This window comes from Lacerta agilis, chromosome 7 (genome assembly GCF_009819535.1).
Source record: "Lacerta agilis isolate rLacAgi1 chromosome 7, rLacAgi1.pri, whole genome shotgun sequence".
NCBI classification, from domain to species: domain Eukaryota; kingdom Metazoa; phylum Chordata; class Lepidosauria; order Squamata; family Lacertidae; genus Lacerta; species Lacerta agilis.
In genome coordinates this window covers 57,642,239-57,656,068 of record NC_046318.1, presented here as the reverse complement: position 1 = coordinate 57,656,068, position 13,830 = coordinate 57,642,239, and the positions used below count along the sequence as shown (strand labels likewise).

General features: G+C 45.0%; 1 protein-coding gene across 2 annotated transcripts in view; it reads right to left on the bottom strand.

Moving 5' to 3' along the window:
- The window catches only part of PKIA (cAMP-dependent protein kinase inhibitor alpha), a 37,843-nt gene extending 24,876 nt beyond the window's left edge, over positions 1-12,967 (bottom strand). Inside the window, exons 1-2 of one of the 2 annotated variants that reach the window (XM_033155465.1) lie at positions 12,702-12,967; positions 11,998-12,147 (exon numbers count right to left, since the gene is read on the bottom strand). The gene's annotated coding sequence lies outside the window, so the exon portion shown is untranslated. Of the gene's footprint in view, positions 1-11,997; positions 12,215-12,701 lie in introns of those variants that run through there. The other variant, XM_033155467.1, reaches the window with a different exon arrangement.
- Positions 12,968-13,830: the final 863 nt, after the last annotated feature.

Here is a 13,830-nt window from a genome sequence, read left to right as displayed (position 1 = left end):
CCAATGAGTGAAGTCAGAGCTGTCACTGACGACCGAGTTGCTTGGAAACCAGGCAATAGGAATCCCTGGAGTCCTAAACAGTGTGCATTTCCTTTAGTGCACTTCCCTTTCCTTTAGTGCACTTCTCCTGCGTCTCTCTCATTTTCTAGTAATCATTGGAATAGCCATAGCTTGCCCTTCTTTTTTTCCTAGCAACCAGGATGCATCTTTCCTGTGGTGGGTTTGTCAGAGATAAAGTACTCCCTAGAAGCTAATTTCCACAAATACTAATACGTAAGTGCAGGTGGATGTTAAAGAATCCCCTCTCCAAACAGCAAAGGCAGAGTGCTAAAATTTAGCAAAAAGGCTTAGGAATGTCTCCTAGGCTTTGGGTTTAGGGTTGGCACTGGGGAAAACAGGGTTCTTATGCCTTTAGCAGTTACGGTATATCTGCACAGTCAGGACCAGCAGGACATAACTGACTTCCTACAGTAAGCATGAGGTTGTTCTGGGGGGTAGGGGTGGGGAGAGAAGTAGCAATGACTGTATTGTCTGTAATTCTGTGTCATGCTATGCCCCACCCCCTGTGGCAGCCCTGTTGTGCTATGGCATGCTCCCAAAGTCAGCCTTTTTGTGACTGGCACCTACAATGTTCTCAAAATCTGAAATGTGCCCACTGCTCCAAAAAAGCTGGTGGCCCCTGCAATAGGTTAATGCCAGGTGTTGAACACAGCTTCAATGTTATTTAATTTAGAGAAAATCCTAAAGAATGTTTGGGTCATGCATCATGGCATTAAAAAATTATTAATCTAACAGCAGAGTAATCTTAATCCCAGCCAGTGAATGCTGGAGTGACAAAATTAACAATCAGCTCTGGGTTCAGTTGACCCATGTATGGCCCTATTACAATGACCTATCTTTACTACTACCAGTAGGAATGCTGCTGGGAGCAGTTTCTCAACCAATCACACTTATGGCTGGTTCCACAGTGGGCTAAGAGCTCAGAGGAGGGAGACTCTGCCCTATATTTTCCGTCTTTTCCAGCAGCACCATAGATCTAAACTTTAGGGTTGATTTTAGGATCTTAGGATTGATCAATCTTAGGACTGATATAGTATAGCCAACATTTTCCCCCCTTCAAGTGTCAATATTTTGCAAATGTCTTATATTTCCCATATTCTATCCAATTTGGATGCATTTCAAAGATACTCAGCAATAATATATACACATGCACAATTAATTTCACATATTCTTTGTGTTCAAAGAGAACAGCTGTACTCTAAACAAGGAGCAGAATCTAATAAAAGTCACATGGCTTTCTGAAATGGAACCACTCTAGTAGAAATGAAGAGTTGTGACAATTATTAAAAATCAGGATAATGTTAGCCACATACTGGTAATATTAGCTGCAAGCTCTAAGGGCAGTGTGTGAGGGGAGACTTGTAAGCCATCTAATTCAGCCTCCTATTCAATGTAGGAAATCCAGAACAAGGCCATCCCAATAGATGTCTGTGAAGCCTCTGTCTGGATATTGCTAGTGAGAGAGGGAATATCATCTCCTGCTAGGTAACTGTCTGCATGGTTAAACTCCTCTTACCGTTAAGACATTTCCCCTAAATGTTCAACTGAAATCTACCATCCTGTACCTCAAGCCCTTGACATACAGTCTTGACCTCTGGAGCAGCACAGAATAGATTTTTGCTCTTTCCTACACAACAAGCCTTTCAGCTCCAGCCGAGTTGCTTGGATAGAGCCAGAGGGCTTCCAACCCAAAGAAATCCACACCTAACCACAAGTGTGTGCTTAACATCCAAACCCAGTTTTGCCTCCTGTGCACTCTGGTCTCAATTTAAGCACACCACTCATGATGCAAAGCTCCAGAACAATACAAAGTCCCCATATAAAATAAGATTCTCTTTAAAATCTCACCTATTTGAATATAGTCTTTTGAATTGCTAGAGATTAACTGGAGCCTTCCCTTGACTTTCACAGAGCTTAATTTGAGACTGAACTTTCCTGGGCCGAACACGCAGTAAATCTCAGGGCACAATCTGCAATACATGATGGAGATAATGATGCAATTTTTTCAGGAGAGCTGGAAAGAAAACACGGTTTTCTGCTGGGTAGTCTGCAGTAGATTAGAAAGATTTTCTGATCAATAAAGGTAAAGGTACCCCTGACCAACTAAAAGGGCCCTCCCTCTTAATTAGCCAGTTAAAATACCTTATGTCCAGTTACTCAGCTACAACTACGACTCATGGCAAGGGTGGGAAGATGGTAGACTGGGGTCTACCAATTGGTCTCCAAGTCGTTTGCAGAAGATCAGCAAGGATTTCTGACTTTCAAATTTCTAACAAATAGAAAGCAACACACACAGAGCTTGCGCACCCAAAAACCGTAAGTAGATTTGTGTGTGGCAGGAATGATGTGCTTGGTTCTGGTACTGATCACAAACTCCTGGACAGAGCCTGAACCCAGAGACATCTGGTTCCTTAGTTCCTAGCTTCCCATCTGAGCCACTGTTTGGTTCTGGCTGGTAAGACTCCGGGTTCTAGTAAAAAACAAAGCAGATCTTCCAAACCTGCAGTCTGCCCACCCAGCTCATGGAGTGCCATGGATACTTAGCTCCACCCCTTGAACCCCCCCCCCCCCGTGTGAATCTTGCTCCACCCACCCCAAGTGACTATTTTGAATCTGGAGCTGTGTAAAAAAAATGAATTAGAACCTGCAACCTTCAAGTCTGCCAATGGCTGGTGTTCTGCATGATGATACCTTGGCACTAAGGACCATTTCACATATTACGCCACAGCAGGCCTATATCCAATAGTCAGCCACAGCCTCTGGTCTTGGATGAGTGCTCAGTTTATTTTCAGTAACTTTGTCATATTCATTTTAGGTGTGAACTTTTTTTTTTTAAGATAGATGTGGCATAGCTAGTGATACGAAGGCCCATGGGGAAAAAACTGGAAAAGTTTGGGGGGGGGGGAGAAGAGAGAAACCAATTTCCTACCATTTTTCCATGTGCCCCCCCCCCCCCCGGGCTCCACATCTCTAGGAAAGACTCCCAGCAAGAGAACATGAGATGAGCTCTGCTGGATGTGCCCAGTGGTCTGTTTAGTTTTTGCATCCCATCACCCACTGTGGCCAGCCAGATGCCTCTGGGAAGTCCCTAAGTGGGGCATCAAGACAATAGCCCACTCCCTCTGACACACCTCAGCAACTGATTCTCAGAGACATGTTGCCTCCAAACAGGGATGACTCATAAAATCATCATGACTGGCAGCCACTGACAATACTTATTCTTCGTGAATTTGTAATCCTCTTCTAAAGTCTTCTAAATTAGAGATAACTGGCATATCTTGACAGCAGTGAATTCCAAAAATTCCACAGGAACCATAACCAATCATTGAACACCTGGAACTAAGGTTGCTAAGGGCTTCTGCAGTTAGACCTGATCCAAGCACCTATCTTTAGAGGAGACTTCCTCAACCTTGGCCCTCCAGATGTTTTTGGCCTGCAATTCCCATGATCCCTAGCTAGCAAGACCAGTGGTCAGGGATGATGGGAATTGTAGTCTCAAAACATCTGGAGGGCTGAGGCTGAAGAAGCCTGCTTCAGAGGAATAAAACCCTGCTGTTAATGTAAAACCATGTTGATTCTACGTTTATCAATCTGAAACCCTTTGCTCTCTCCTCTATCACTATTGAATACAATCTTGTACTTCCAATCAACAGAATGCATGAGAATCACCATTAGTGACACTTTTTTTTTTTACCCTATAGGTGGTTCCAAACTTGCATGCACAAAAATGTAATGAACAGTACAACCTTATTCATGTCTACTCCGAAGCAAGCTGAACTGGGGGCTTACTTTAAAGTAGACATGCCTCTAGAATCCTCATTAAGTGATATCCAGTGCAGGCCCCTTCCCATCTCCATTGTTGTGAAACATTACTTTCTTTTCTCTAGCAAACACAAACAGCTCTTTGAATCCACAAATGCTGTGTCAACATCAGCACCTACTTACGCCATCCTACACAACAAAAAGAAAAAAAGGAAGAGTATTGCAGCAATGTGTTTTGCTCAGCAGAAAATAAAATTAAATATGCAGAATATGCGAGCAGCATGGTAGTGGGGAAAGAAAGAGAAGGAAGTATTATTCAATCACCCATCATATTTAGCCATCCAAAATGAGGAGATGCATGGCTTAAATCATCAATGTGAAACTGCAATGTATGTTTTAAAACTCACTGTTATGTTCAAGGTTAGTACAAGGACAACTCTGAATTGAGGGAGGGGGAAAGATGACAAAAATGGATCAATACAGACCTCTGCTATTTTAGATTCCTTTTAAAACAAGCATCGTAGATTAACAAGTGGGTAATATTCATCAGAGCTAAGTCAATAACTTGTACTTAGGTTCATTAAATCAAGGCTGTTTTGAGCAGGGTGGGGAGTATCACAAGGATCATGGTTACAACAAGCATGTACTATTGGGAGCCAAGTATGTTTCAGCTCCCCAAATACGGAGCTCTTAGAATTAGATGCTAGATTATAGAAGTTAGTAGAGCAAGTTTCAGGTGCAGCAGCAAGAGAGGAAGGCATCTAAAAATCTGCAGCCCTCAAAACACTGCACAAACTAGATTTGTGAAGTCCTTTCAAGATACTCCTATGCTATGCAGAGGGAGCCAGCAGCTATGGCTGGAGAAACCCCACCTCCCCAAAGTCTCTGTGGCTGTAAGTTCAGCAACGTGATATGCAAGAAATATATGAAAAGGAGTTTGATACACTCCTTGCTTTATTTCACTGCCAATGTGACATAACCTCAGCACTTATATACATACATATCAGCATCATATATATAGATAGATAGATATATTTTAAATTGGGAGTCTTTTCTGGTATGTTATAGGGTAATTTGCAGTTTTTAAAATATTTTTTATTAAATTTTCTAAATAGTTTTAAAACATGACATCCATCTTATATATAGTACATAAAATCCGACTGACCATTTCGGCCTGTGACTTCCCTCCACCTCGGCTAATGGTTTTCTTATTTATACCCCAATATTGCATTTTGTTATTATTATTATTACTCTTAAATCCTATTCTTAAATAAATCAATTAAAAATCACACTTAGTAATAAGTGATAAATTTAACCTTACAAAACTTCTTGTAACCCTACTAACGATTGTTTACAATTGTCTTTCAAATACAGTACAACAAACTTATTCCAGTCTTTCAGAAAGGTCTGGTCCTGCAGGATATGAATTTTCCCGGTGAGTTTCGTCACTTTGGCATAGTCCATTAACTTCATCTGCCACTCTTCTTTCTGAAATTTTTCAATTTAAATCAAAACTAATTCTGGTACCCTAGACTGTTACCTAATTTGGCATGTCTATTTTACTTGCATTTAATAAACAAAGCTTAAAACACTGAAACTACCAAGTTCACTTAACATTATTTGCAGTTAGCATCCATTCATCGTTTCCAGTATGAACTTAGGAAACAGAACATTTTCCAAAGAAAGATAAAGCACTAGAGAGAAAGGAAAAGAAATCAGGTTCCCGCACTATGTCCAATTCACGAGCACTAAGCAGGTACCTAAGCCTGGTGTTCTTTTTAGCTGAGCACACTCGTATCTTGGTGGAAGCAGTCAAGTCACAAAAAGGAGTGCACTGAATGTGCTTCCCTGCTCTAACCTTCTCTCCCTGGCCCCACCAAAATGGGGCAAAAGAAGAAGAAGAAGAAGAAGAGGAGGAGGAGTTTGGATTTGATATCCCGCTTTACCCGATGGAGTCTCAAAGCGGCTCACAATCTCCTTTCCCTTCCTCCCCCACAACAAACACTCTGTGAGGTGAGTGGGGCTGAGAGACTTCAGAGAAGTGTGACTAGCCCAAGGTCACCCAGCAGCTGCATGTGGAGGAGCGGGGAAGCGAACCCGGTTCACCAGATTATGAGTCTACCGCTCCTAACCACTACACCACACTGGCTGGGTAAGGAAAAGCTTTCCACCAAGTCCCATTTGCCTAAATGGAGGGAAGGTGGGTAACAGGTAAGTGGGCAATAAATGCATTACAGCACAGGGGCGAAGAAGAAAACAAAGGGTACAGCCTCTGGCTGGAACAGCTTTAACATTTAACATAGGCAAGGATAGCTGAAGACTTACGTCGCTATCTTCCCGCACTAATTAATGCCTCTTTCTTTCCATGCAAGATGACTTTGCCTCCTTGTCCTCCCACAAACACCTCTATATTTTTCTCCTCCTCACTGTGTGAAGTAGCTTCTCCATATCGGCTATAATTGCCTCCCACGCTAACATCTGCTTCCAAAAGACAACTCTACCCTCTGAGGCATGTCAGGTTGTGGGAGCATTTTTATGAGAACAGAATGAAATCAGCAACCCCCCTCCCCCCCAATTCTTTCCTTCAGCTCATCTCTTTAGAGAGACCCATTTCTTTGGGGCTAAGCTACATAACTCACACAGTTTTAGCTTTTCCTTTTAAAAAATAAATAAAATGCAGCCATGGAAGCAGTAATGTAAAGCAGAAGAACAGCACCCTGAATTGGGATGGGTGGGGAAGGCAAAAGCCACTTACTGGTAACTTTCCTCTTAAGTGGTTATGCCATTAAAAGCTATATACCCCTACATGTCAATTCCTAGGCAAGCATAACTATTCTGACTTGTACCTTCATCCTCCTGCTCCTTCTTTACAACCAACCAATACAGTTTACATGTAAGCACAGCAACGGCTTCAGTGGATTCCTCCTCAACTTTCATATGAATCTTGGCCACTCTGCCCAATAAATTAGTTTCCATGTTGAAAAGGTGGGCAACAGATGGAGATAAACCATTTCATGTTGGTATCAGCTCTACCAATGAACAGCTTGCCATAAAAGCCACAGCAACATTTGCTCTCTCAAGACAGACCACAATGCAGAACTTATAGCTAACGTTGCTGCTTTTTTGTCTGGTGGCACTTCTATAATAGCTGCAGAACAGGCAGCAAATCCAACAGATGCAGCTTTTGCTGGCATGTCTCATTCCCAGTTCTGGCTGCCATGCCACTTAAAGGCACAACAGCCCCAATGGCAACTCTGTAGGCGTTCTCAAGCTTGCAATGCCGACCCAGTAGGAATGAATCAGTTGCAATGGATCATCAGGATTGCTTACTTCTAACAATTCATAGAAGAAGCAATTTCAGGAAGTGCAAGTTCAAGCACCCTGTCAAAAACTGCTTGACAATGCCAGATTACACCAGCCAAAATCCTCTTCCGCACAGCTACTGAAGTACAACAGTCTTCCTGTTCTGCTCATTCCAGAACCCGGCAAGCTGAAGAAATAGACTGACAAGGCCAGTTGCCCAAGCAGAGATACAGAAGGAACAATGGCACAGAAAACACCACTGATGGTCGGTCAAGGCTATTGCTAAGCTGAAGCTCCATGAGCACAATGCAAGATACCGACCTGTAGGTGGCTGAGGTAAATCATTATTTCATGCAGAACTAAAATCAGGACAAGCCTTGCTTAAAGAAAGCAGCAAAACCACCACAGACTGCTGCTAAAACAGCTGAGGTAGCCTACCACAGAAGAGGTTGTTCTAGTCCATCTCCTACTCTAGCAAAACTATTTTTGGCTATCTGTAGACCAGCTGAATGGGGACGCAGGTGGCGCTGTGGTCTAAACCACAGAGCCTAGGGCTTGCCAATCAGAAGGCCAGCAGTTCGAATCCCTGCGACAGGGTGAGCTCCTGTTGCTCGGTGCCTGCTCTTGCCAACCTAGCAGTTCAAAAGCGCACCAAGTGCAAGTAGATACATAAGTACTGCTCCGGCGGGAAGGTAAACGGCATTTCCGTGCACTGCTCTGGTTCGCCAGAAGTAGTTTAGTCATGCTGGCCACATGACCCAGAAGCTGTACGCTGGCTCCCTCAGCCAATAAAGCGAGATGAGTGCTGCAACCCCAGAGTCGTTCGCGACTCGACTTAACGGTCAGGGGTCCCTTTACCTTTACCTTTAGACCAGCTGAGGGCAACTTTTTCTTTCCCTTCCTGCCCCCAATCCAAATGGAAGAAAAATTAATATGCCAGCCCCAGGATGGATAGTTTTGGATCTTTTTCAAGGCCATGATGTAGGGGGGGGGGGGAATTCTGTAGATCAGGCACCCCCAAACTGCGGCCCTCCAGATGTTTTGGCCTACAACTCCCATGATCCCTAGCTAACAGGACCAGTGGTCAGGGATGATGGGAATTGTAGTCCAAAGCATCTGGAGGGCCGCCGTTTGGGGATGCCTGCGGTAGATCATGACTTCCCATGACACACTCCATTTCCCCCTGCCCACTGCTGGGGGCATAAATAGTACTACCGAGACGGCTTTGACTGGCTGACTGAAGCAAGTTAGGGTGGGTCTCTCTCGGGGAGTTAAGGATATCCCCTGCATGAGAAGACAGGCTCTGGTGGATTGAGCGGATGAGACCAATAGTAGGTCCAATGGTCAAGGAGGCAGTTTCTGCATGCGCTGTAGAGGGAAATGGGGGCAGATGAAGCTCATCAACATGGGAAGTTAGCCCATCTAGGATCAGGAAAACTCTGATTCTAAACCTCCCCTGCCTTGTGGATTATCTTCGGGAGAAGGCTAAGGAGGAAATGGGAGTGGAGTCCTTACAATTTAATGGCACCCTGTATGCCTCCTTCTGGCAATTCCTGCAGTCAAGCTGGTGCCAAATGTATTGCTCTGCTTTCCTTTGGACCACATCAGTGAGGGCAAGAGGGGGGGGTTCTTATCGTCTGGGCATCCCAGGACCTCCATACACACTGCCCAGGCTTGTGCCCCGGAGAGGTCACATCAGTGCGGCTAACAGTGGTTTGGCTTCACCCCCAGAGGCACACTCCACTGTCTCTCGGTGGATGCCAACAACAAGTGGTTCATCTACATACCCACAAACATGGGTAGGCAAACTAAGGCCCGGGGGCTGGATGCGGCCCAATTGCCTTCTAAATCTGGTCCACAGACGGTCTGGGAATCAGCGTGTTTTTACATGAGTAGAATGCATCCTTTTATTTAAAAATGCATCTCTGGGTTACTTGTGGGGCATAGGAATTCATTAATTTTTTTCCCCTTCAAAATATAATCCACCCCTTCCCCAAGGTCTGAAGGACAGTGGACGGGCCCCCTGCTGAAAAAGTTTGCTGACGCCTGGGCCATAAGCCATCACCCAAGATTTACTTAGGCTAAACAAGATGGCTCCTATACAGGAGAATTTACCGTATTTTCCAGCGTATAAGACGACTGGGCGTATAAGACGACTCCCAACTTTTCCAGTTAAAATATAGTGTTTGAGATATACTCAACCGCACATTCTCCACCTGGCGTATAAGACGACCCCCAACTTTTGAGAAGATTTCCCTGGATTAAAAAGTAGTCTTATACGCCAGAATATACAGTACAAAGCAGTTAATGCTCCTTCACTATTCTGTGTCTGGCTGCAGAACTGCAATATCTAAGTGCAACAATTTCAAGGAATAAGCACAATGAATGGTGAAGAACTGGAACTAGGTCTAATGAAGAACTGGAACTGGGTCTAAAGAAAGATAAAAGGGTCTCCTCAAGGTGATCCAAGAATAAAGGAGGAATATAGGAAGTTTCCTTATCCCGAGTCAGAACAATGGTCAATCTAGCTCAGAGCTGTCTACACTGATTGGCAGTGGTTCTCCAAGGTTGTCCAATAATAAGTAGCTTCATTTGTTTATTATATTCATGATTTCTTTTACAGATTTTCAAGTTATGCTGTACACATGTTCAATGAGTCTGTACATGTTTGTGTGAATGAACACATATGAAATTTGTGTGAATATGAACTAAGAAATGTGGTATGCAGGTGTGTACTGCTGCACATATGTGTTGAATGCAGAGTTCTTCTGTGCTTTAGCAACGGATACATATTTTACAGGCCTATCCTCTTAATTTTTATATTGGCTTATTCTTCACTGCATTTGACATCACTGATTAAAAGGGTATTGAAAATTCTAGGATGATTTGCAATGAGTTTAGAGTCCAAAGTTTCTTAAAACACACACACACACACACTCGTAGGCTAAGGTACTGCAATGATTTGAAATATGTGAATGAAGGACCTTCCTCAAAACAGGGCATTAAAGTGTGTCCTTAAATCAGGGATCACAAATGCAAGAGTTATAACCTGCACAAACCCTCACCAACGGCCATGTTGGCTGATGCTGGTGGAATCTGGGAGTCCGGCAATATCTCAAAGGCCAGTTTCCCTAAACCAGCCTTCAACAATCAAGATACCAGTACTTCCAAAGTGCTCAGAGCGAGAATGAGGCACATGCATAATACTGTAAAAGGGTATGTCAATTACCAGAAAAGTCTGAAAGGGATACATTTTAAAATCTCCTTCCAGAAACTGTGATGCTCAAAATGTACCTCCGACACAAGGCCAAGATATTCCCAAATTATATAGGAAGCTGAAATATGGTAGACAATTATGTTACCTTATTCTGGGAAAGACCTCAGTGACCTCCTAATGAGGCTCTAGAAAATAACAGAATTCTAAATGTTGATTCCCCCCCCCTTAGATTTTTTGTAGTCATCAGTGGTTTAGTAAACTGATTACTAAATGAGCCACACATCTTCTTAACACATTGTGTGTTCTTCTCATCTGCTTCATAAATGTAACCCTCTGTGAAAATATATACTTAGGGGGAAAAAAGATTATTTAAACACTGAGATCATTCTGGTAGTTGAGAAGCAGTACATACCCAAGAACTGTGGATAATTAGGCTCTTAACCAAGATTCACACCTGTCAAACATAGATTCTATTTTAAAACAGCTTCTCAGTTGCTCAGAAGATGGAATGTACACCAAGGAAAGCAAAAGATGGCAACCTATAGCAATAATATATTTGGGTCTTCAAACAGGTCATCTATGCTACTATATACAGAAATCTTCAAAAGTCCAAGTGTACCATACTAAACAGGAGACTTTGAGCCCATTTCTGTAGGCAGCGACCACTTTGATACACATCATTCCTAATTTTAATCAAAGAAGATAGGTGGCTTGGCTGGCAGTCTCTCCCTTCAACAAGCGGTAGTGTTGATTTTAACCCATATTTATCACTTAAATTAGTAGCATGTGGTGGTAGAACTTGGAACGGCCCACAGCAAGCACTTCCTTCTTTTCCACATTTGCTAAAAAGAACAAAATGCTCAAAATTAATTTGCTTCCAGCAAACATAAAGGAAGCTTCCATGGCATTCAGCAGACTATTGGCATAACACATTGCACATTCTGGCACAAAACCCACGTTTCAGGCAGGAAGGATTTTCCATTACTGGAGGGAAATGATAGATTACTACACAACCCACCAGTTTGTGGGTTTTTATTCAGCCAAATGCTTGAAACACTGAAGGCATCCAACAGCAAATATGGGGGCTGCTGCCTGGCACCTTCCCTGTGGTTGATGAAGAGAGATTCAAATCAAGGGTCCATAATACAGGTGTTACGTAGCAAATGTCATCCTTCAGAGAACCTAATCCTTTAAACCCTTTTTTAAAAAAAAAATAACCATCATACAGAAGAGGGTTAGTAGCACAAAGGACAGAAAGCATATATTTTGGGTTACGATCCAAAACAGGCTCTAGATTAGATTGCTTCTCTTTTTAGACTTTGATACAAGAACTGGTTCATATCCCGACACATCACCAACTAGTTCTCCATGGGCCTCACTGTTGTTACTGACATTTCTCAACTACCAGCAGTGTACCGGTAACTGTATGTGCATGACATTAAAATGGCTGCTTGTGTTTGGGGGTGGGGTGGGAAGACACATGGTAGCACCCTTTAAGAGCAGCTCCCAATATGGTGGCAACCAAAATGGTCAGCCCCAGGACTGTGTGGGGAGAACCAGGAGTGTCCAGGACCCAGGAGCAGTAAATGACCACGCACACCCGCCCCTCCAGCCGGCCTGACCCCCCCAACCCCTGCCATAATATTTTGGCCTACCTTTAAGTAAACTGAAGTAGAGCTGTCACATGTCCCATAGTTTAGGCGTCATCCCTTAGCAGTCCACCACACTGGCGCGTAGGTCCGTCGTTTATTCCATCCCGCCGGAGCGCCACAAACCCCAACGGGTGCTCCTTCTTTACGCACGTCCTGGGGAGGAGAAGAGGAAGCAAAGGAGCCGCCGTCACGCCGGTCCTGGTCCGAGGGAAGGCAGGAGAGAGGCAGCACCCCCCCCTCCCGTCCGCAGCAACCCTCCCTCCCTCTAAACTCTCCGGGCTATTTTTAGGAAGGCGAGAAAACAAGAGCTGCCCCTCGAGAAGGGTGGGGAGGAGGCTCACTCTGCGCGCAAGCCTGCTTGGAAAACATAAGGAGAGGAGGGAGGGGGACCCCAGAAACCAGAGTGCCGAGGAACCCTTCCGAGTCAAAGTCCCCACCCCCAGCCCAATTCTCAGCAGCGAAGGGCCCCCGCTGTCACTCGACAGCAGCGGAGAGGCGGGCGGGGGAGCCCCGCTCGGATGCCAGCAGAGGAGCATCCCCGATCTCGCCGCAGCGGCTTCTCCAGCCCCCACCACGGGGCGCTCGGCCCAGCAAGCGAGGCTCTCTCGCCCACACCGTTGGTTCCGCACGTGTTGCGCCTCCCTTTGCTAAAGTGGCAGCGACGGCGGCGAAAAGGGTGTGCGTGTGTATCTTACACATCTACTCACCTCCCCGATGGCCGATTCAGAGCATCGTCTCCTCTTTCCCCCTCGCACTGCGGCGGAGCTTCCTCAGCTTTTGGGCAACTCTCCGCCCCCTGCAGGTTGTTGCGGGTGGTGGTTTATTTGCAAAGTAGGGGTGTGTGTTTTTTTATTTTGGAAAAAGATTTACGCCGGGGGTGCTTTGGACAAACGCCCGGGCGGAGCTCCCGCTGTCATTGCCTCCCCAACGTGCAGCTACAGCTGCTGATCCCAAATTCACGGCGCTCCGGCTGCATGAAGTCATCGTGCTCCTCCTCCTCTTCCTCCCTCCCCCACTCCGGATCACCGCATTCAGCTCTTACTGGGGGTGGGTGGAAAGACAATGCCCCCCACGCGATAGATGGATGAGGCAGGGATGGATAAATGAGGGCGTGGGGAAGCTTCGCGCCTCTCATTTCTAAAAGCTTCCATCTCCGGGAAACCGGAGAGGCTTGGCGTGCCAAAGGAGATTCTCTGCCTTCCCTCGCTCAGACTTCACCCCGGCTTTGGATGCTCGATGGGCTGCTCCGCGAAAATCTCCCCTCCCCTCTAACTTCTCTCCGGGCTCCCCCGAGGGTCTATTTACGAGGGGGCGGGAGAGGAGCTAATTCTCTGTGCGCTTTAGCCGGGATCCATCCATTTGCACCTGCGAGTTGCAAAACCCGCCGCCGGAGTAGCTGCGGAATGCAGAACTTGTGATCCGTGAGCCTCGTTCGCAGGCTGAGCAAGAAGCCAGAGTGCTTACTGTTTGCAATAAGGTTCCCGTAGCGTTTTAGCGGAAATCTGTTCAATCTTTCTCATTTCTGTTGAGTTAGAGCCAGGCTTAGTCAAGCTGAGAGCAAACTGTGAACCTTGGAGCTAATCCCATTAATTTCAGTGGGTCTGCTTTAAGCGTGAGTAACCTTCATCCCACTCGTAATTTGCATAAAGACACTATGCTATTGGTACCGGTAGCCTTATTTTTGACCCTTTGCGCTGAATTTTCGTTTTTCACAACTCCCACCAAAAGAGCTGGTATTTTCACTCAGCTGTTCACCACAACCCCAAGATCACTTTTCAGTTCAATCATGGCCAGCTCAGAGCCTGTTGATGTATATACGAATTTGGGGTTTTAAAA